Consider the following 21,596-nt stretch of genomic DNA (forward strand, 5'->3'; position numbering starts at 1 on the left):
CCGCACAATCACAAATGCATCCTTACTCAGACCCTGTTCACACACAAGGCCGCAGCCAGCACGAATCACAGAACCAGCATACATGGGAACACCCACAGCCAATGTAACACCCCAGAGTGGTGTTATCACTCCTGCGCCATGCTACTATCTTTATTGGTCTAACCTCATGTCATCTTGTGCATTTATTTCCAGGTCCCCCACACTGTGCATTCCTAATAATGTTGTAACTGTTCATGTGATGTACCTGGTTCACCAGCAGGTTGCAGCAAACACGGCAGAGCTGTACTTATATAGAATGGAACTCTGCATTACATTCTAACCCCCCTCTGGAGAGAAATGGGCTAGTCCTACTTCCTGCAAGAAGGGTGGGGACCAGTTAGTTTCAGTTTAGGTCTTCCCTAGACAGGGGAAGGGTGTGCAGGGGCACTTCTCTGCTGGACGTGCCCATGCCAGCAAGAGCACCCTAAGGTCTACTGGCCATGGATGCCAAAGCTTAAAGCCTTGGTAGCCAGGAGGAAAGTTCCCTGGCATAACCTAGAGTCAGACTACAGAGAAGAAGTGCAGCATACAGAAGAATCCGAGTTTTACAGCCAACCTGTCAGTACAGGGAGTGCAGAATTATTAGGCAAGTTGTATTTTTGAGGGTTAATTTTATTATTGAACAACAACCATGTTCTCAATGAACCCAAAAAACTCATTAATATCAAAGCTGAATATTTTTGGAAGTAGTTTTTAGTTTGTTTTTAGTTTTAGCTATTTTAGGGGGATATCTGTGTGTGCAGGTGACTATTACTGTGCATAATTATTAGGCAACTTAACAAAAAACAAATATATACCCATTTCAATTATTTATTTTTACCAGTGAAACCAATATAACATCTCAACATTCACAAATATACATTTCTGCCATTCAAAAACAAAACAAAAACAAATCAGTGACCAATATAGCCACCTTTCTTTGCAAGGACACTCAAAAGCCTGCCATCCATGGATTCTGTCAGTGTTTTGATCTATTCACCATCAACATTGCGTGCAGCAGCAACCACAGCCTCCCAGACACTGTTCAGAGAGGTGTACTGTTTTCCCTCCTTGTAAATCTCACATTTGATGATGGACCACAGGTTCTTAATGGGGTTCAGATCAGGTGAACAAGGAGGCCATGTCATTAGATTTTCTTCTTTTATACCCTTTCTTGCCAGCCACGCTGTGGAGTACTTGGACGCGTGTGATGGAGCATTGTCCTGCATGAAAATCATGTTTTTCTTGAAGGATGCAGACTTCTTCCTGTACCACTGCTTGAAGAAGGTGTCTTCCAGAAACTGGCAGTAGGACAGGGAGTTGATCTTGACTCCATCCTCAACCCGAAAAGGCCCCACAAGCTCATCTTTGATGATACCAGCCCAAACCAGTACTCCACCTCCACCTTGCTGGCGTCTGAGTCGGACTGGAGCTCTCTGCCCTTTACCAATCCAGCCACGGGCCCATCCATCTGGCCCATCAAGACTCACTCTCATTTCATCAGTCCATAAAACCTTAGAAAAATCAGTCTTGAGATATTTCTTGGCCCAGTCTTGACGTTTCAGCTTGTGTGTCTTGTTCAGTGGTGGTCGTCTTTCAGCCTTTCTTACCTTGGCCATGTCTCTGAGTATTGCACACCTTGTGCTTTTGGGCACTCCAGTGATGTTGCAGCTCTGAAATATGGCCAAACTGGTGGCAAGTGGCATCTTGGCAGCTGCACGCTTGACTTTTCTCAGTTCATGGGCAGTTATTTTGCGCCTTGGTTTTTCCACACGCTTCTTGCGACCCTGTTGACTATTTTGAATGAAACGCTTGATTGTTCGATGATCACGCTTCAGAAGCTTTGCAATTTTAAGAGTGCTGCATCCCTCTGCAAGATATCTCACTATTTTTGACTTTTCTGAGCCTGTCAAGTCCTTCTTTTGACCCATTTTGCCAAAGGAAAGGAAGTTGCCTAATAACTATGCACACCTAATATAGGGTGTTGATGTCATTAGACCACACCCCTTCTCATTACAGAGATGCACATCACCTAATATGCTTAATTGGTAGTAGGCTTTCGAGCCTATACAGCTTGGAGTAAGACAACATGCATAAAGAGGATGATGTGGTCAAAATACTCATTTGCCTAATAATTCTGCACGCAGTGTATAGCAAAGTCAGAGAGAAAGCAGAGTGGAGTTTGCCTGCCAGTTTAGTCTACTTTTACACCTGCGTTTAGGTGCGGATCCGTCTGGTACAGTGGTGGATTATACTTGGGGCGTTTGGGTCTGTAGCCCTGGGCCCGGCATCACTGGGGGGCCCAACACCGACCCAAACGCCCACAAACTACGGCGGCGCACGAGAGAACATAGTTCCCTGCCCCGCCGCCGATCACCGCCATAGGCTTCAGGCCTAGTAGACCTGAAGCCTATGCGGTAGTAAAATCCCGGCGCAGGCGGGCGCGTTGACGTCATCGAGCCGCGCCTGTTTTGGGACGCAGCACACCGACGTGTGTGCGCAGCGCGCCTGCTCCATAAAGGTAAGTATTAGCTTCTTTTTTTTTGTGTGTGCCAACTTTGGGGGACATTACTGAAGGGACAGTGGGGTGCAAACTACTACGTGGGGCCAAATTACTAGTGTGGGGGAAATTAATACTGTGGGGGCAGTGTGGGGGACAATTAGTACTGTGGGGGAAAATTACTACCATGGGGGGAATTATTACTGTGAGGGCAGTGTGGAGAAATTAATACTGTGGGGGCAGTGTGGAGAAATTAATACTGTGGGGGCAGTGTGGGGGGCAAATTACTTAATGGATGGCTGTGTCGGGGAAAATTATCTAATGGGGGCAGTGTGGGGGGTTATTACTTGATGGGGGCAGTGTGGGGCAAATTCATTTGTGGGGGGAATTACTACATGGGAGGCAGTGTGGAAGAAATTACTGTATGGAGCATTAAGGGGGAAATTACTATATGGAGCAATGTGGGGGAAATTACTATGTGGGGGCAGTGTGGGGAAATTACTATATGGGGCAGTGTGGGGGAAATTACTATATAGGGCAGTGTGGGGGAAATTACTATATGGGGCAGTGTGGGGAAATTACTATATGGGGCAGTGTGGGGAAATTACTATATGGGGCAGTGTGGGGAAATTACTGTATGGGGGTACTGTGGGGGAAATTACTGTATGGGGGCAGTGTGGGGAAATTACTATATGGGGCAGTGTGGGGAAATTACTATACAGGGGCAATGTGGGGGAAATTACTATACAGGGGCAATGTGGGGGAAATTACTATATGGGGCAGTGTGGGGGAAATTACTATATGGGGCAGTGTGGGGGAAATTACTATATGGGGCAGTGTGGGGAAATTACTGTATGGGGGTACTGTGGGGGAAATTACTGTATGGGGCAGTGTGGGGAAATTACTGTATGGGGCAGTGTGGGGAAATTACTAGATGGGGCAGTGTGGGGGAAATTACTGTATGGGGCAGTTTGTGGGAAATTACTGTATGGGGTAGAGTGGGGGAAATTACTATATGGGGCAGTGTGGGGGAAATTACTGTATGGGGTAGTGTGGGAGAAATTACTATATGGGGCAGTGTGGGGGCATTTCTATTAGGGGACATTATTTTTGGGGACACTATACAGGCATTATTACCTGGAGCACAATATAGGGTGGTATTATTACTGGGGGTACTCTAGGGGACATTATAATTGCTGTAGACACTATAGGGACCATTGTGGTAATTTATCAAACTGGTGAAAAGCAGAACTGGCTTAGTTGCCCATAGCAACAGATTTCACCTTTCATTTTTCACAGCTCCTTTGGAAAATGAAAGGTGGAAGCTGATTGGTTGCTATGGGCACCTAAGCCAGTTCTACTTTACACCAGTTTGATAAATTACACCAATTATGAGAACTCTAACATGTCCGTGTAATAAACTCTGTAGAGACGAAATGCGGCTCATACGGAGGAGAAGAGGAAAGAGAAGATCTACATGACAGGAGATGTCCCTGGATGTAACAGGTATGTGGTGCTGTATTCTCCTATATGTAGAGCTAACTTACTACTGTGACCTGCGTCTCATCTTCTCCTCCAAGTCTTTTTTATCATAATCATATGTATTTGGGCAACTAAAATTTAAATTTGTCAGCTGCAGTCCTATGTAACAGCCCAGATAACAGTGATAACTTTCTGTGTACAGATAATGTAGTAGATGTTCCATGCAGTCCTATGTAACAGCCCACATAACACAATAGTTCACTTTGTTATGTGGGGTGTTACATAGGACTGCAGGTAACATCTATGACATCTGTACTCAGAGTTATGAGATGGTGGGGGTCCGACTCCTGGCACCCCCACCATACAGCTGTTTGAGGAGACCGCGATGTCCCAGTGAGCGCCGCAGCCTCTCTGCTCCTTACCAAGCACAGCGCTGTCCATTTGATAGCACTGCGCTTGGTATTGCAGATTATACCCAATCACTCAGATGGGACAGAGCTGCACCTAGACCACGTGAACGATGTCATATGGCCTAGGAAGAGACTTTGGCGCTTACGAAGCACCGCAGCCTCTTCATACAGAAAATAAAATGGGATAGCGAATGGGATAGACAGCCCCGGGCCTATCATGCACTTAATCCGCCCCTGGTCTTGTATCTGCACAGACGGATCCGCACCTAAAATGCAAACGCTGGTATCCGTTCAGTGCGGATCCGTCTGCATAACTCTAGTCTATGTGTAAGTCAAACGGATCCGTCCTGACTTACATTAAAAGTCAATGGGGGATGGATCCGTTTACAATTGCACCATATTGTGTCAATGTAAACGGATCCATCCCCATTGACTTACATTGTAAGTCAGGACGGATCCGTTTGGCTCCGCATCGCCAGGCGGACACCAAAACGCTGCAAGCTGCCTCCAGAGAGGAATGGAGGCTGAACGGAGCCAAACTGATGCATTCTGAGCGGATCCTTATCCATTCAGAATGCATTGGGGCTGAACTGATCCGTTTGGGGCCGCTTGTGAGATCCCTGAAACGGATCTCACAGGCGGACCCAGAAACGGCAGTGTGAAAGTAGCCTTATGCTGAAGCCTGCTCGAACCAAGACAAAGCCTGAAAACTGTTTGGAGAAACGTTTATTCAAGTAAAGCTGCCATTGAACTTCATCTCAAGGTCTGGACTCAAGTTATTTCTTCAAATCCCTCAATTTCCCCCCTATTTATTGCTTTGGAGCCAAAGCCTGGGGTCCAGCCGTATCCAGGTAGGAGCACCGTGACACAAATAAAGAAACAGATAGGCTGCACTATACCACTCTGCATTTCTACACCTGGGTGGCGTAATAGAAGGGGCCTGGGGGAAGGGGCGCCCGTTGCACTAGTACACAAAGCGCAAGCAGCCAGCCGGCATGGCACTGGTGACAGGAACCACAGAGATACAGACATGGAAGCCACAAACACAGGCCACAGTTCACACACAAAGCCGCAGCCAGCACGCAGTCATGCGTGCACAGGTGTCAGCCTGCAGCCAGCCTCCAAGGCCACAACTGTCACAGTGAACCGCAGTATAGTATTGGTGAGCACAGTGGGCATAGTATTAGGGGTGGCAGGATGGGGTATCCAGAAGGTGGGAGGATGATGGAAAAGTAGGAAACTAAAATGTATGTGTACCAAACTCTGCAGAGACAAGAGATGGCTGAAAGAAATCATCATGGTGGTCTGGTCTGAATGGAGAAGATGAGGAAAGAAAACGTCAACATTAGAGGAGACGTCACTGGATGTAATAGGTACTGTATATGACGCTGTATTACGCTGTATATTTTGTAGTGCACTGTGCTGTATGTATGTAATGGCGCCATTTCAGTTTTTGCCTCTGGCAGCAGAAAGGCTAGGTGCGCCCCTGATTCTACCCTACATATGATTGGGGAATGATTTGGGATGAAGGACGGTCTCACATCCCGCAGAAGTTTTTGATACAGTCAAAGGCAGGAGTGGATTCAAATGGAATGGGAAATATAAAGGAAGGATTTCTACTTCCTGCAGCTTTCACTTCTCCCTTTAGGTTAAAAAGCTGCAAAACAAATTACTGTGGCGTGTGACACCTACCTGCTCTAGAAATGAGAAACCATACTTCAGGTGGGTATATTTATTACAAATCATATAGCCTTTAGAAGGTATGTTCCATTTTCCATTCCACTAGAGGGCAGTAGCGTCATTTGTAAGTGCAAGGTAGTACTTCTACAATGTGTCTGAAAAAAAAACCCTGTATTCAAATAAATGACTATATATCACGATGGATAGATAGATATTAGATAGACAGAAAGGTAGATATATAATATTATATTACATTTAGAGAATTTACAGAGGTGAGATCCTGTTGACATCAGGTATCACTGCAGGTAAGTTGTATGAGTTTAGTCCATGGTGTTTAGGTCACTGAGGAGTATGTAGAGCAGATACAGTTGTACCAAACCCTCAGCTGAGGCATTAGGTATGAATAGTGCTTTTGCCTCTGGATGCAAATAAGAAAGTGTCCCATTCACTGACATCAAGTAGAGATCTTAAAAATGGTGAGGAATTAATACCCACTAGGCTGCTACAGCCATGTCATTCATAGGTAGGTGGGTAGGCATGACTCAGATTAATGCTCCCCCCCAGCCATGCTTCTAGATGGCATCTTACATGGAGGGTCCTGTCCATACTTCTGTTGAGACGTTCTTACACTAATCCGTGTTGTCTATGGCAAAGCAGTGGTGAACAGGAAGAGAGAAGGGAGACGGCACATGTGCACTGCGCGCGCGCGCCGTCTCCTCATAGAGCTGATCGGCGGGGGTGCCGGGTGTCGGACCGCCAACAATCTGATATTGATGACCTATAAAAGGGGTCTCCAAACCCCGGCCCGCGGGCAACATCCGGCCCGCTCGTGCGTTCGATCCGGCCCGCCCGCAGCTGGCAGGTTGCAGGAACCAAATCCGCACAACCGCCCATGCTGTCACGCTTGTGTTGTGTGTTCGATTCCGCGCCCGCCCGCAGCTGACAGGTTGCAGGAACGAAAGCCGCACAACCGCCCATGCTGTCACGCTGTGCTTTTTGATTGGCTGCTGGGACCGCCGATGTCCCGGCAACCAGTGACGTCACAGGTGCGGCACCTCCCCTCTTCCCGCCCGCTGTTTGAAATAACAAATCCACGTGTGTAGCAGCGGGCGGGAGTCGGGACTCAGGAGTCCAAGAAGAAAAAAAAAAGAAGAGGAGCAGAAGCCGGCTACAGCGGAGGCAAGTGTTGCACAACGCTGATGGGGACACAATGGGGAACGCTGACATTGCTGTGCTGCGCTGATGGGGACACAAGCTGCTGAGGACACATACTGATGGGGATATTGCTGTGCTGCTGGGGACACTGCTGATGGGGACTTTGCTGTGCTGATGGGGACATTGCTGTTCTGATGGGGACACCGTTGATGAGGACACGGGTGTCCCCATCAATGGTGTCCCCATCAGCACAGCAATGTCCCCATCAGAGGTGTCCCCATCAGCGATGATGGGCACACTGCTGATGGGGACAATTCTGTTCTGATGGGGACATTGCTGGGGACACCGCTGTTTGGCACACTGCTGATGGGGACATGGGTGTCCACATCAATGGTGTCCCCATCAGGATAGCAATGTCCCCATCAGCGGTAACCCCATAATCGATGTCCCCATCAGCACAGCAATGTCCCCATCAGAGGTGTCCCCATCAGCGGTGATGGGGACACATGCTGCTGGGGACACCGCTGACAGGGACATTGCTGTGCTGATGGGGATGTTGCGGTGGACACTGCTGATGGGGACATTGCTGTTCTGATGGGACATTGCTGGGGACACCGCTGATGGGGACATGGGTATCCCCATCAGCGGTGACCCATCATCGGTTTCCACATCAGCACAGCGGCGTCCCCATCAGCAATGATGGGGACGCTGCTAATGTGGAAACTGCTGATGTGAACATTGCTGTGCTGATGGGGACATTGCTGAGGACACCGCTGATTGGCACACTGCTGATGGGGACAAAGGTGTCCCCATCAATGGTGTCCCCATCAGTACAGCAATGTCCCCATCAGCGTCCCCATTCTGATGGGGACATTGCTGTTCTGATGGGGACACCACTGATAGGGACACGGGTGTCCCCATCAACCGCGTCCCCAAAGGCAGTGTCCCCATCAGTGGTGTCCCCATCAGCTGCTAATGGGGACTCCGCTGATGGGGACATTGCTGTTCTGATGGGGACATCATTAATGGGGACATTGCTGTGCTGATGCTGACATTGCTGTTCTGATGGGGACATTGCTGTTCTGATTTGGCCATTGCTGTTCTGATGGGGACACCGCTGATAGGGACACGGGTGTCCCCATCAGCCGCGTCCCCAACAGCAGTGTCCCCATCAGTGGTGGCCCCTATCAGCTGCTAATGGGGACTCCGCTGATGGGGACATTGCTGTTCTGATGGGGACATCGTTGATGGGGACATTGCTGTGCTTAAGGGTGACACGGCTGATGGGGACATTGCTGTGCTGATGCTGACATTGCTGTGCTGATGCTGACATTGCTGTGCTGATGCTGACATTGCTGTGCTGATGGGGACATTGCTGTGCTGATGGGGACATTGTTGTGCTGATGCTGACATTGCTGTGCTGATGCTGACATTGCTGTGCTGATGGGGACATTGCTGTGCTGATGCTGACATTGCTGTGCTGATGCTGACATTGCTGTGCTGATGCTGACATTGCTGTGCTGATGGGGACATTGCTGTGCTGATGGGGACATTGTTGTGCTGATGCTGACATTGCTGTGCTGATGCTGACATTGCTGTGCTGATGCTGACATTGCTGTGCTGATGCTGACATTGCTGTGCTGATGGGGACATTGCTGTGCTGATGGGGACATTGCTGTGCTGATGGGGACATTGCTGTGCTGATGGGGACATTGCTGTGCTGATGCTGACATTGCTGTGCTGATGGGGACATTGCTGTGCTGATGGGGACATTGCTGTGCTGATGGGGACATTGCTGTGCTGATGGGGACATTGCTGTGCTGATGGGGACATTGTTGTGCTGATGGGGACATTGCTGTGCTGATGGGGACATTGTTGTGCTGATGCTGACATTGCTGTGCTGATGGGGACATTGCTGTGCTGATGGGGACATTGCTGTGCTGATGGGGACATTGCTGTGCTGATGGGGACATTGCTGTGCTGATGGGGACATTGCTGTGCTGATGGGGACATTGCTGTGCTGATGGGGACATTGCTGTGCTGATGGGGACATTGCTGTGCTGATGGGGACATTTTTGTGCGGATGGGGACACCGCTGATAGGGACACGGGTGTCTTTGCGTTGTTTTGCTAAAGTTTTTTCTCTTTTGTTCTCAGTCATATCATGCTGATTACAAAAACGATCCATGTAAAATATATACATTTAATTTAATACATAATTGATTTTTTTTTCCGGCCCCCGAATACTTGTAAAATCTTCAATGTGGCCCTCCTGTTGAAAAGTTTGGAGACCCCTGACCTATAACATCAATAGTAAAAGCCCGGAGAACCCCTTTAACGTCCTCGAGGGCTCATCCACAGATAACAATGATTGTGGATATTCTGTCCGGATTGGTGGACAGATAATCGCCTGCAGATCTTAGCGCCAACATCCGTCTGCTCTGCCAGAAGATTGATCCTCGGTGCAGATTTTTTCTTTAGTCTTTCAGTTTACGGGAATTGTTGCAGACTTTTTGTGGCTTACGTTGACTTTTATTTTTATCGATCACTAAATGCAAAAACAAAATACAAAGTAACAAAAAATACGAGCACCGTTTTCCTGCAAGTAAATCTGCATGAATTGATGAAGATGTTCTGCTGTGGATTTCCTTTGAAGAATTGCGGATTTGATGTAGGAAAACCTGTGTGGACGTACCCCCTAAGCGTCCTGATCTGTCCAGGAAGGCCGGAACAGCCTCCACGTTTGGTGCACGTTTACCTATATGTGCAGTTATAGCCCTGTATTCACATACCCTATCCTAGGCAGACAGACCCAGCACCCGAGGACATGCCCCATCAGCCCACTCTTAGCTACTCCCTGTTAGGCATCCCGGTGCATTGCGGCAAACCCGCGCGAGTAGGTACGCAATTGCAGTCAGTTTTGACTGCGATTGCGTTCCGATGTTCAGTTTTTATCGCGCGGGTGCAATGCGTTTTGCAGGGCGTGATAAAAAACCGACTGTGGTACCCAGACCCGAACTTCTTCACAGAAGTTCAGGTTTGGGTTCAAGGTTGTGTAGATTGTATTATTTTCCCTTATAACATGGTTATAAGGGAAAATAATAGCATTCTGAATACAGAATGCATAGTACAATAGGGCTGGAGGGGTTAAAAAAAAAATTAAAAAAATTTAACTCACCTTAATCCACTTGTTCGCGCAGCCGGCATCTCTTCTGTCTTTAACTGTGAGCAATAGGACCTTTGATGACGTCACTACGTTCATCACATGGTCCATCACATGATCCATCACCAATTTTTTAAAATTTTACTATGCATTCTGTATTCAGAATGTTATTATTTTCCCTTATAACCATGTTATAAGGGAAAATAATAATGATCGAGTATCCATCCCGATCGTCACCTAGCAACCGTGCGTGAAAATCGCACCGCATCCGCACTTGCTTGCGATTTTCACGCAACCCCATTCATTTCTATGGGGCCTGCGTTACGTGAAAAACGCACAAAGAGGAGCATGCTGCGCGGAATACTCGCCCATGTGAAAGAGGCCTTATGGTTTAATGTGCGTATTATTCATGCATCAGCGGTTTTCCACAGTCGTGGTGACACCACAGACAGAATCACGCCCTATTTTATCGGTGATTATGGATTCCTCACGCACATTATAGTCTATCAGTCCAGGAAAACTACGAACACAACGCAGATGCCATCCGTGTTTGCTGTGTGGTTTGATGAACCACTGTATTTTGATTTTGATTTATTTAGATTTTTTCCCTGCCTTTTTGTACTTTTTTTATTTTAACAAAAAATAAAATAAAATAGAATAAATAAATCAGCACAAACACCATGTGTGAACATACCTATATACATGTCAAGGCAAAATCTGCTGGAACATATAGTACTACAGCAGCTACAAAGCCACATGTACCTCCAGATTGACGTAGACGGTTCTGCCTTGCATGGCTGATAATTAATTGAATTTATCATGAAGCTCATGTTTTGAAAAACCAGTGTGAACAGAATTTCCATGAGCCGGGAAATACCTTACATGACATCACCCGCTGCGCCTGTGGCTGCCTTCTCTCCGGGAATAGTACCCACATCATCCTTACAAGGTTCTTCTTGTCTGTTGTGTGAGCGTACATGAATCAGGTGTGGAAGATGTTAGTTTTAGCGCCTTACATCACAAGTCTTTACATACATGTAGCAGAGCTGAATTTGTCATGTGCACCTGATTGATAGATATCTATTGAATCTGTCTGTTTTACCTGCACTGATACCTGGTGTGAACAGGATCTGACCTCTGTAAACTCACTAAACGTAATATACTTATATATCTATTATCTACCTATTTAAGATCTATCGTATTTTTCGGACTATAAGACGCACCGGACTATAAGATGCACCTAGGATTTGGAGGAGAAAACATCAGATCAGACCCCCAAATCAGACCGCCATTCTTCATTAGACCTCAGATCAGACCCTTATTAGACCCCCCAAATCAGATCCCCATTCTTCACCAGACCTCAGATCAGAACCTCAAGCTCCATCAGCCTCAGAGCAGAACCCCCAGCCCCCATTAGCCTTAGATCAGCCCCCCTTAAAAAAAAACAGCCCCCGTCAGACTCAGATCAGACCGCCCCACAGCCTCAGATCGGACCGCCCAGCACCAGTCTGCCTCAGATTAGCCCCCCATCAGACCCCCCCAGCCCCCTTCAGACTCAGATCAGACCCCCAATCAGATCCTATCAGCCTCTGATTGGACACACAATTCCATCCATGAGTTCAGTGAACTACTCAACCAACGGCACTGATTTCCAGTGCCGGAGGTACTATATATCAGGTGATCGACAGTTATGCAGGGTGTTGGATCGGATATAATCTGGACAACCCCTTCAAAATTCTGAAAAATGAGAAAAAAATGCATTTTTCCCCATTTTTGACAATTTATTCACGAACAAGATCTGTAAAATTAATCAAAATCCGCTCCAATTTTATATAAGAAACTGTCTTGGTCATGAAAGGGTTCATTTCCATACAGGTCCATGCCAGGGGATGGTGGAGTCGCCCGTCTACTCCGTTGCAAAAGGTCCACAGAGTAAAATCAGCACCTGCACCTTGCTAGGAAACTCTAATTTGCATGATTTCTCAGGGTCGCTGCTCACGTTGGCTCGGTCTGGCCGGGCTGCGTCACAGGTGCGAGGTGCGAGGTATCAGACAACGGGGCGACTGTTCTAAATATAGCCTGGAACCTGATTGCAGGCGACGTGTGGCTCGGTGCCCTTTGTGTCCGTCCCATCCAGACCTCTGTTCTGCCGCAATCATGACTCATGACTTTCCCCACTTAAGATTCGGCAGCTTTAGTCACAAATGTGTTATGTAATGCTTCCCTAATTGTGCGCACATTATGCTATGGAAAGCTAGAAAATGAGTGCAGGAAAGAACAGTACTGGTGTGTTCTGGATGGAACGCGCAATATGTACATTACTATATGGCGGTACAAGAGCAATCTGCCATGGGTGATCGGGTCCCAGTTTTTAGGAATGCCAAGTGGTATCCTGTGGCCCTAATAGTTTGTGTCTTGGAGCTCCTACCTGGATACTGTTGCTCCCCGGGGTTAGGCTCTGTAGCAGTAAAAGAGAGAGTGATAGTTGGTGGAGAATAATCCGAGTCCAGACTTGGTAAAAGTTCAACAGCTTTAGGCCTCTAGCAGACGAAACGTAAGGGCTCCTTGCCCATGCTGCGGCACGCAAATTGCGGTTCACAATGCACAGGCACCTACCGTGGGCCAGCCGCATGCGGATCGCAACCCCGTTTACTTAAATGGGGTCCGCGATCCGTCCGTTCCGCAAAAAGATAGGACAAGTTCTATCTTTTTGTGGAACGGAGGCACGGAACACCACAGAAGCACTCTGTAGTGCTTCAATTCCGTGGTTCCGTCCCGTTCCGCACCGCATCTTTGGATTTGCGGACCCATTGAAGTGAATGGGTCCCCATCCGTGATGCGGAATGCACACGGCCAGTGTCCCATGTATTGCGGACCTGCCGTATACGCCCAGGGTTCCTACTACAGGAGTGGGGTGGGGGGGGGGGGATGCCCCCTCACTGCACTATGTTGTCTCCTCGCATTTCAAACCTCTACTCTCTAAAGCTTCCTGCCACCCCTCACTTGGTAGGAAGCAGGACTAGCCCACTTCTGCCCAAAAGAGGGAGAATGGAATGGTAAGTTCCATTCTATCTAAAGGTACTCTCTCTGCCAGATACACTGCCACCTGCTGGACAACCAGGCACAGTGCATGAAATAACAATACATAACAATATTATTAAGGCACAATATCAAAGGAATCAAATACAAAGATTACATTATTTGTTAACAATAAGAGACTGTAGCAGGGTGAAAAATGGTAGTGCCCGCTCTGGGGTACTACAAATCTGTCCCGTCAGTGCTGATGATGGCCACCGATAGCACGGCACTCAGAGCTTATGACCTCCACAAACCCTAAAGTGGGGTTTTCAGTTTGGATCAACATCCCTCATAATAATCATTGATAAAGGTAGCTGTATTCTCGTAATGTGTTTCTTTTTACCTTTACAGCTCTTATTTCCTGTTCCGAGCTGTGGTCACATGACCATGTCCATGTAGCGCTTTCTTATTTCCTGTGATGATATGTCCATGGGCGGGGCAGTGATAGTGGAGTGTCTATGTAACTAGCTTGGTGGGAGGGGCTATAAACTATCTGGGCGTCGTTAGGGGCGGTGCTCAATGTATGGCAGAGAAAGGAGAAGTGCATCATGGGTTTGGTTGGATACAGCAACAGGAAGTGCGACATACAGGATGTAAAGTCTCTCATTGTTTCTTAATGGGAATCCACACTAGGGCCACAGATTTTTCCACACAGAAACTGTGGCCAATACTGGATTTTTCCAATGTATATTCTCTGCTGTGTGAACATTCCCCTTCCAGACCAGGGACAGGTTAGGGGCATTTTTATTTATTTATTTTTTTACAAAATATCCTATATTATTGTTCTTTAACCCACTGGCACACCTGTAGGACATTATCTTGGCAGCCAATGCCATTTTCCCCTTCCCTCGGAACCAGCAGAGGTTATCTTTGGCCGTTTTTGGGCAACAGGACTACCTATGCAGCGAGCCCAGAAGGGGGAGCTGGGAGGAGGAGAGTGGTATATGGGGTATTGATAGGAATAGTGGTGGTTCATGGTGGCTGTCCTTAATCCAACGCTCCCTAGGGCTGTGCAGTGAATGGAGGGTGCCCCCTTTCTTCCCTCGTCACACACCCTGTACTTTTTGGGTCTCCCACCTGGTGGGGGTCGTTGATGTTAAGTAGATAGGTGCTAGGCAGGTGGCCACGCTTAGGTAGGGGCCAGCGGATGGTGATGGATTTAATGACCAGGGCGGTGTAGTTACAATAAACAAGGTCTCTCTTTACTGAATAGATGATGGGAGTTGCAGTACATATAGCTGCAATAGGCACAGTTCCAAGGTAGTTCCAAAAGCCTTGTATAGGTAGTAGCAATGATGGTGGTAATCCTCCCTGAATCTCACTCTCAGTACACTTTGCAGTCTTCCCAAATAACCACAGGCGTGCAATTCGTTCTCATTAACCCTACAATTCCCACTGCAATTGCCAGCCTGTCTCCTGGCAATCTAACTAGGACTGCCAGTGTTAACTATTTGTTGCCCAAACATAACCATTTGGGACATACATAATGCAAGAAAAGAGTACCTTAACAACAAATCACAACATTTAAAGGAGTTGTCCCACAAAAAATATTCTACAGTTTTCAAACCAGCACCTGGATCTGAATACTTTTGTAATTGCATGTAATTAAATCTTTAGCATAGTTAGGCTACTTTCACACTACCGTTCAGAACGGATCCGTCTGCATCATATTGTAGAAAAAATTCTAAGTGTGAAAGTAGCTTCAGACGGATCCGTCCAGACTTTACATTGAAAGTCAATGGGGGACGGATCCGTTTGAAAATTGAGCCATATTGTGTCAACTTCAAACGGATCCGTCCCCATTGACTTACATTGTAACTCTGGACGGATCCGCTTGCCTCCGCACGGCCAGGCGGACACCCGAACGCTGCAAGCAGCGTTCAGGTGTCCGCTTGCTGAGCGGAGCGGAGGCTGAACGCCGCCAGACTGATGCATTCTGAGCGGATCCGCGTCCACTCAAAATGCATTAGGGCTGTACGGATGCGTTCGGGGCCGCTTGTGAGCCCCTTCAAACGGAGCTCACAAGCGGAGCCCCGAACGCAGGTGTGAAAGTAGCCTTACTGAGTTATTCAATAACTTGTATCTGTATAGCGCCACCTGCTGCTTGTTTTTTTCTTATTTCTTTGTCCGTGTCACTGAGAAGGCTGCACATGCTCAGTTTTATCCTTCAACTGCCTCCTGAGCTGTGATAGGGAGAGCTGAGACACGCCTCCTGAGCGGTTATAGGAGGAGCATGGACACACCCCTGAGCTGTGATAGGGAGAGCTGAGACACGCCCCCTTAGCTGCAGCAGAACAGACACTCCCCTTGAGCTGTCAGTTTGATATAAATCCAGCAGAGCAATGAATGGGGAGATCTCTGGATCCATGTGAGGTACAGGGCTGGTTCTAGCTTTGTTAGAAAGAGATTGTCATGTATTACATGATGTCTGTTTTTCATTTTTTACATTAGTCATGGGATAACCCCTTTAACTCTTGGCATAAAAATAACTCTTGCAGTAGGATTACAATAGCTGGAGAGTCATAGGCTGCAGACCAAAATCTAAGAACTCAGACATACTTGATCTCCACACCCCCAACCACTTAATGTATAAGAAATAAGATCAATACAGTGTGAAATCTCATTACTCTCCCAGCGTAGACTACTGCTTATTTCTCATGTAACATCTTTTTTCCTGCATAAAATTCATACTCCCCAAAGTGAAATTAAAATTTCACAAGAATTAATGTAATGGAAAATAAAGTGTCATTTTTGTGTAACACTTCAGAGGAATGGCTTCACACCTGTATAAATAAGCTTATCTCCCATACAGACCTGAGAGGACGATGTGGAATGTAAAGGAAAAAATCAGTTCAGGAAAGATTGTTGCTGCATATATGTAATGTGAGAATGAGTCCTCATCGATACAATTGTTATCCTTCATGTTGGATTTCTGGGAATATATTGTGCATTGATGGCATATCCTTAGAATAAGTAATCAATGCGTGATTATGGGGGTTGCAAACTGCTAAAATACTGCCTCCTATGTACAAGAATATAACTACTATAATACTGCCTCCTATGTACAAGAATATAACTACTATAATACTGCCTCCTATGTACAAGAATATAACTACTATAATACTGCTCCTATGTATAAGAATATAACTACTATAATACTGCTCCTATGTACAAGAATATAACTACTATAATACTGCCTCCTATGTACAAGAATATAACTACTATAATACTGCTCCTATGTACAAGAATATAACTACTATAATACTGCTCCGATGTACAAGAATATAACTACTATAATACTGCTCCTATGTACAAGAATATAACTACTATAATACTGCTCCCTATGTACAAGAATAGAACTACTATAATACTGCTCCTATGTACAAGAATATAACTACTATAATACTGCTCCTATGTACAAGAATATAACTACTATAATACTGCTCCTATGTACAAGAATATAACTACTATAATACTGCTCCTATGTACAAGAATAGAACTACTATAATACTGCTCCTATGTACAAGAATATAACTACTATAATACTGCTCCTATGTACAAGAATATAACTACTATAATACTGCTCCTATGTACAAGAATATAACTACTATAATACTGCTCCTATGTACAGGAATATAACTACTATAATACTGCTCCTATGTACAAGAATATAACTACTATAATACTGCTCCTATGTACAAGAATATAACTACTATAATACTGCTCCTATGTACAGGAATATAACTACTATAATACTGCTCCTATGTACAAGAATATAACTACTATAATTCTGCCTCCTATGTGCAAGAATATAACTACTATAATACTGCCTCCTATGTACAAGAATATAACTATTATAATACTGCCTCCTAAGTACAAGAATATAATTACTATAAGGCCTCATGCACACGGACGTTTTTTTTTGCGGTCCGCAAAACGGATTTCCGCTGTTCCGTGATCCGTGACCATTTTTTCGTCCGTGGGTCTTCCTTGATTTTTGGAGGATCCACGGACCGTGCGGAGCCAAACGGATCCGTCCTGACTTACAATGCAAGTCAATGGGGACGGATCCGTTTGACGTTGACACAATATGGTGCAATTGCAAACGGATCCGTCCCCATTGACTTTCAATGTAAAGTCAGGAGTCCCTATTATACCATCTGATCGGAGTTTTCTCCAATCCGATGGTATATTTTAACTTGAAGCGCCCCCATCACCATGGGAACGCCTCTATGTTAGAATATACCATCGGATTTGAGTTAGATTGTGAAACTCAGATCCGACAGTATATTCTAACACAGAGGCGTTCCCATGGTGATGGGGACGCTTCAGGTTAGAATATACTAAAAGAACTGTGTACATGACTGCCCCCTGCTGCCTGGCAGGTGCTGCCAGGCAGCAGGGGGCAGACCCCCCCCTGTATTTAACTCATTGGTGGCCAGTGCGGCCCCCCCTCCCTCCCCTGTATTTAACTCATTGGTGGCCAGTGCGGCCGTCCCCCTCCCTCCCTTGTATTAAACACATTGGTGGCCAGTGTGGCCGGCCTCCCCTCTCTCCCTTGTATTTAACACATTGGTGGCCAGTGCGGCCGGCCCCCCCTCCCTCCCTGCCTTGTATTTAACACATTGGTGGCCAGTGCGGCCGGCCCCCCCCTCCCTCCCCCCCCCTAATTAAAATGTCCGACCCCCCATCATTGGTGGCAGCGGAGAGTTTAATCGCTGGGACTCCGATCGGTAACCATGGCAACTAGGACGCTACTGCAGTCCTGGCTGCCATGGTTACTTTGCAATTTTAGAAGCATTATACTTACCTGCGATGTCTGTGACCGGCCGGGCGCTCCTCCTACTGGTAAGTGAAAGGTCTGTGCTATAAGCAATGCGCCGCTCAGACCTTTCACTTACCAGTAGGACATCGCAGGTAAGTATAATGCTTCTAAAATTGCTAAGTAACCATGGCAGCCCTGGCCACCAATGTGCAAGAATATAACTACTATAATACTGCTTCCTATGTACAAGAATATAACTACTATAATACTGCTCCTATGTACAAGAATATAACTACTATAATACTGCCTCCTATGTGCAAGAATATAACTACTATAATACAGCTTCCTATGTACAAGAATATAACTACTATAATACTGCCCCTATGTACAAGAATATAACTACTATAATACTGCCTCCTATGTACAAGAATATAACTACTATAATACTGCTCCTATGTACAAGAATAGAACTACTATAATACTGCTCCTATGTACAAGAATATAACTACTATAATACTGCTCCTATGTACAAGAATATAACTACTATAATACTGCTCCTATGTACAAGAATATAACTACTATAATACTGCTTCCTATGTACAAGAATATAACTACTATAATACTGCTCCTATCTACAAGAATATAACTACTATAATACTGCTCCTATGTACAAGAATATAACTACTATAATACTGCCTCCTATGTACAAGAATATAACTACCATGGGGGCGGAGCTTGGCCGCTGAGCGGCATGGCTGCCTGTTTCTGAGCTCCTCATCCTAGCTGGCACAAATACCCTTCTACAGCACCCTTAAATCGCGCAAAATGGGCAAAGTGGGGAGAGATCATCCCAGGGAACCTGCTGACCCACCTGTGAGTCGTTCCAAACAGCCTGATATGGAGCAATTCCTGAAAAAATCTTCCAAGGGCCTTGCTGCTGAGACACCTAAGATGGCTCCGGCTCCCTCTCTTCACTCTGATGCTGACGAATTTTCGCAAGCGGGAAGCGCATCGGATACATCCGAATATAAAAATCGCAAGCGTGGCGCGACTTTTTCTAAAGCTACTCTTTGTGAGATCCTGGATTCCGCCCTGGCACCTCTGAAGCAAGAACTTGCGGACATAAAGACCGATCTTCGCTCCATCGGCCAGAGAGTCGCTGCGCTGGAAAATTCACAGGATTCGATTATTCGCTTCGGAGAAAAAACCTGCGCGGCGCTTTGCTCTCATAGAGATCTTATCAACGATGCCCTTCTGCGAATCTAAGACCGGGAAAATCGCAGCAGCAGACGTAATATTCGTATTCGCGGCCATCCAGAAATATTTGCATCGGAAGTTCTCAAAAAAGTTGCAAAATAAATATTCACGAATCTACTAGGCCCAGAAAGAGCGGCGACTATTATCATTGGGCGCATCCACCGCGCTCTTCGTCCCAAGCCTAAAGTGTCGGATCCTCCGAGGGATGTTATCTGCGGCCTCCTCAGTTTTGTGGACACTGCGGCTTTACTGAAGGCCAGCAGGGAGGCTGACCGCCTGGACCATGAAGGCTCGCTGTTACAGTTCTTTCAGGACTTAGCACCCTCCACGCTGGCAAAGAGACGTATTCTGCGTCCACTTCTTCTCTCAAAGCCTCGGCGACCCAGTTTCGGTGGCTGTACCCCTTTGGCTTAGCTGTCTTCAAGAATGGGAGGCAGCTCACCATACGCACTCCCCAGGACTTATCCGGGGCCTGGGACCATCTGGGTATAGCTCCGATTGACATTCCGTCCTGGATGCCGGCGGACCAGAGAGATCCCGTACCCTCGCCTCCGAAAGCAGACACTTGGTCCCTTGCGCCTTCTGGGAAGAAATCCCGATCCGGCCAGAGTTCTCAGACCTCCACCGCAGCAGGTCGCTCTCCTCATCGCTGAAGCCTACCCGATGAGATGTTCGCCATTTTTGCCGGACACAATTCCGGTGAACTCCTGAAGTGGATTTCCGAAGTTGCGGATCTTTCTTTCTTATCGTTCAGGAAACACACCCGTGCCTTTTTAGTCCCTGACTTGGCTCTTTGGACCTCTCCGGGCCTCTGTTCATTTCTTTAAGGACTTTACCTTCCTGAGTGCTTTCTACCTTTTCCTCCCCCCCCCCCCCCCTTTGCACAGGGGATTTGTTAGCCGCTGTTCTCCTCGTTTATTTCCTTGTTACCTGATGGCCTACCTCAGCTCTACGAGACCCCCCGCCTGATGGATCCCGGCACCAGTCCGTGATGATAAAGGATCCTCTGATTATCAGGCGCTCTGTGGAGCTCTTAGTTCTGCGCTATGTGATTATGCTTTCCTGTTTGTCTTTGTTCTTTTCTTTCTCTCATTGTCTACCTTCTTATCCTTTTGCCCCTGTGTGTTTTCCCTTTTGTGTCCTTATCTCCCATCTTCACGCTCTTATTTGGCTCGCTCGGATATTGATTGCTGTGTGCTTCTCCACTGACTTCAAATGGCTTCTCTTGTAGTTTCCTCACTTAATGTCCGGGGCCTGAACGAGCCGCGCAAAAGATCCCAGGTGATTTCCTTGCTACAAAAAGATAAAGTTTCCATCGCTTTTTTCCGAGAAACCCATTTTCGGGGAGGTAAGATCTCTAATCTTCCTTCCAAGATATTCACTCAATGGTTTCATAGCGCGCAGACCTCCGCTAGCCGGGGTGTCAGAATCGCCATTCACAAGCAGCTACCCTTTGCAGTTACAGCCTCCTCTTCGGATCCTGATGGCAGGTACTTGTTTGTGAAGGGCTCTATAGCGGACACACCGGTTACATTGGCCAATATATACGCGCCTAACAGGGGACAAGTTGCATGGCTGGTTCAGACCCTCTCTGCTCTTGCTTCATTCAAGCATGGTATGCTTATTCTTGGGGGAGATTTTAATGTGACCTTAGATCCATTCCTTGACTCCTCCTCGTGGAGATCGGCCATCACTCATGTCCGTCTTAGGCGCCTGAAAGCTGCTTTGCGAAAATTGGGTGTCATTGACACCTGGCGTACCCTGAATCCTACGGGTCGCGACTACTCGTTCTACTCCCATGCCAAGTCCTCATACCATAGATTAGACTATGTCTTCCTATCTTCTGAACATGTCAGACAGATCATACACACTCGGATAGGGAACATTACACTGTCAGACCATGCTCCTGTCTTTTTGACGGTCTCATTGTCCACTCTCCCTACAAGAGAATGGAACTGGCGTCTCAATGAAACCCTCATTCAGGATCAGGTATCCTCCGAGAAAATAGCCACCTCTCTACGGGAGTTTTTCAGTAGCAACACTGCAGGTCCCTCCCCTCCCTCCCCTGCTGTAATCTGGGAGACTCATA

Source organism: Bufo bufo, chromosome 5 (genome assembly GCF_905171765.1).
Source record: "Bufo bufo chromosome 5, aBufBuf1.1, whole genome shotgun sequence".
NCBI classification, from domain to species: domain Eukaryota; kingdom Metazoa; phylum Chordata; class Amphibia; order Anura; family Bufonidae; genus Bufo; species Bufo bufo.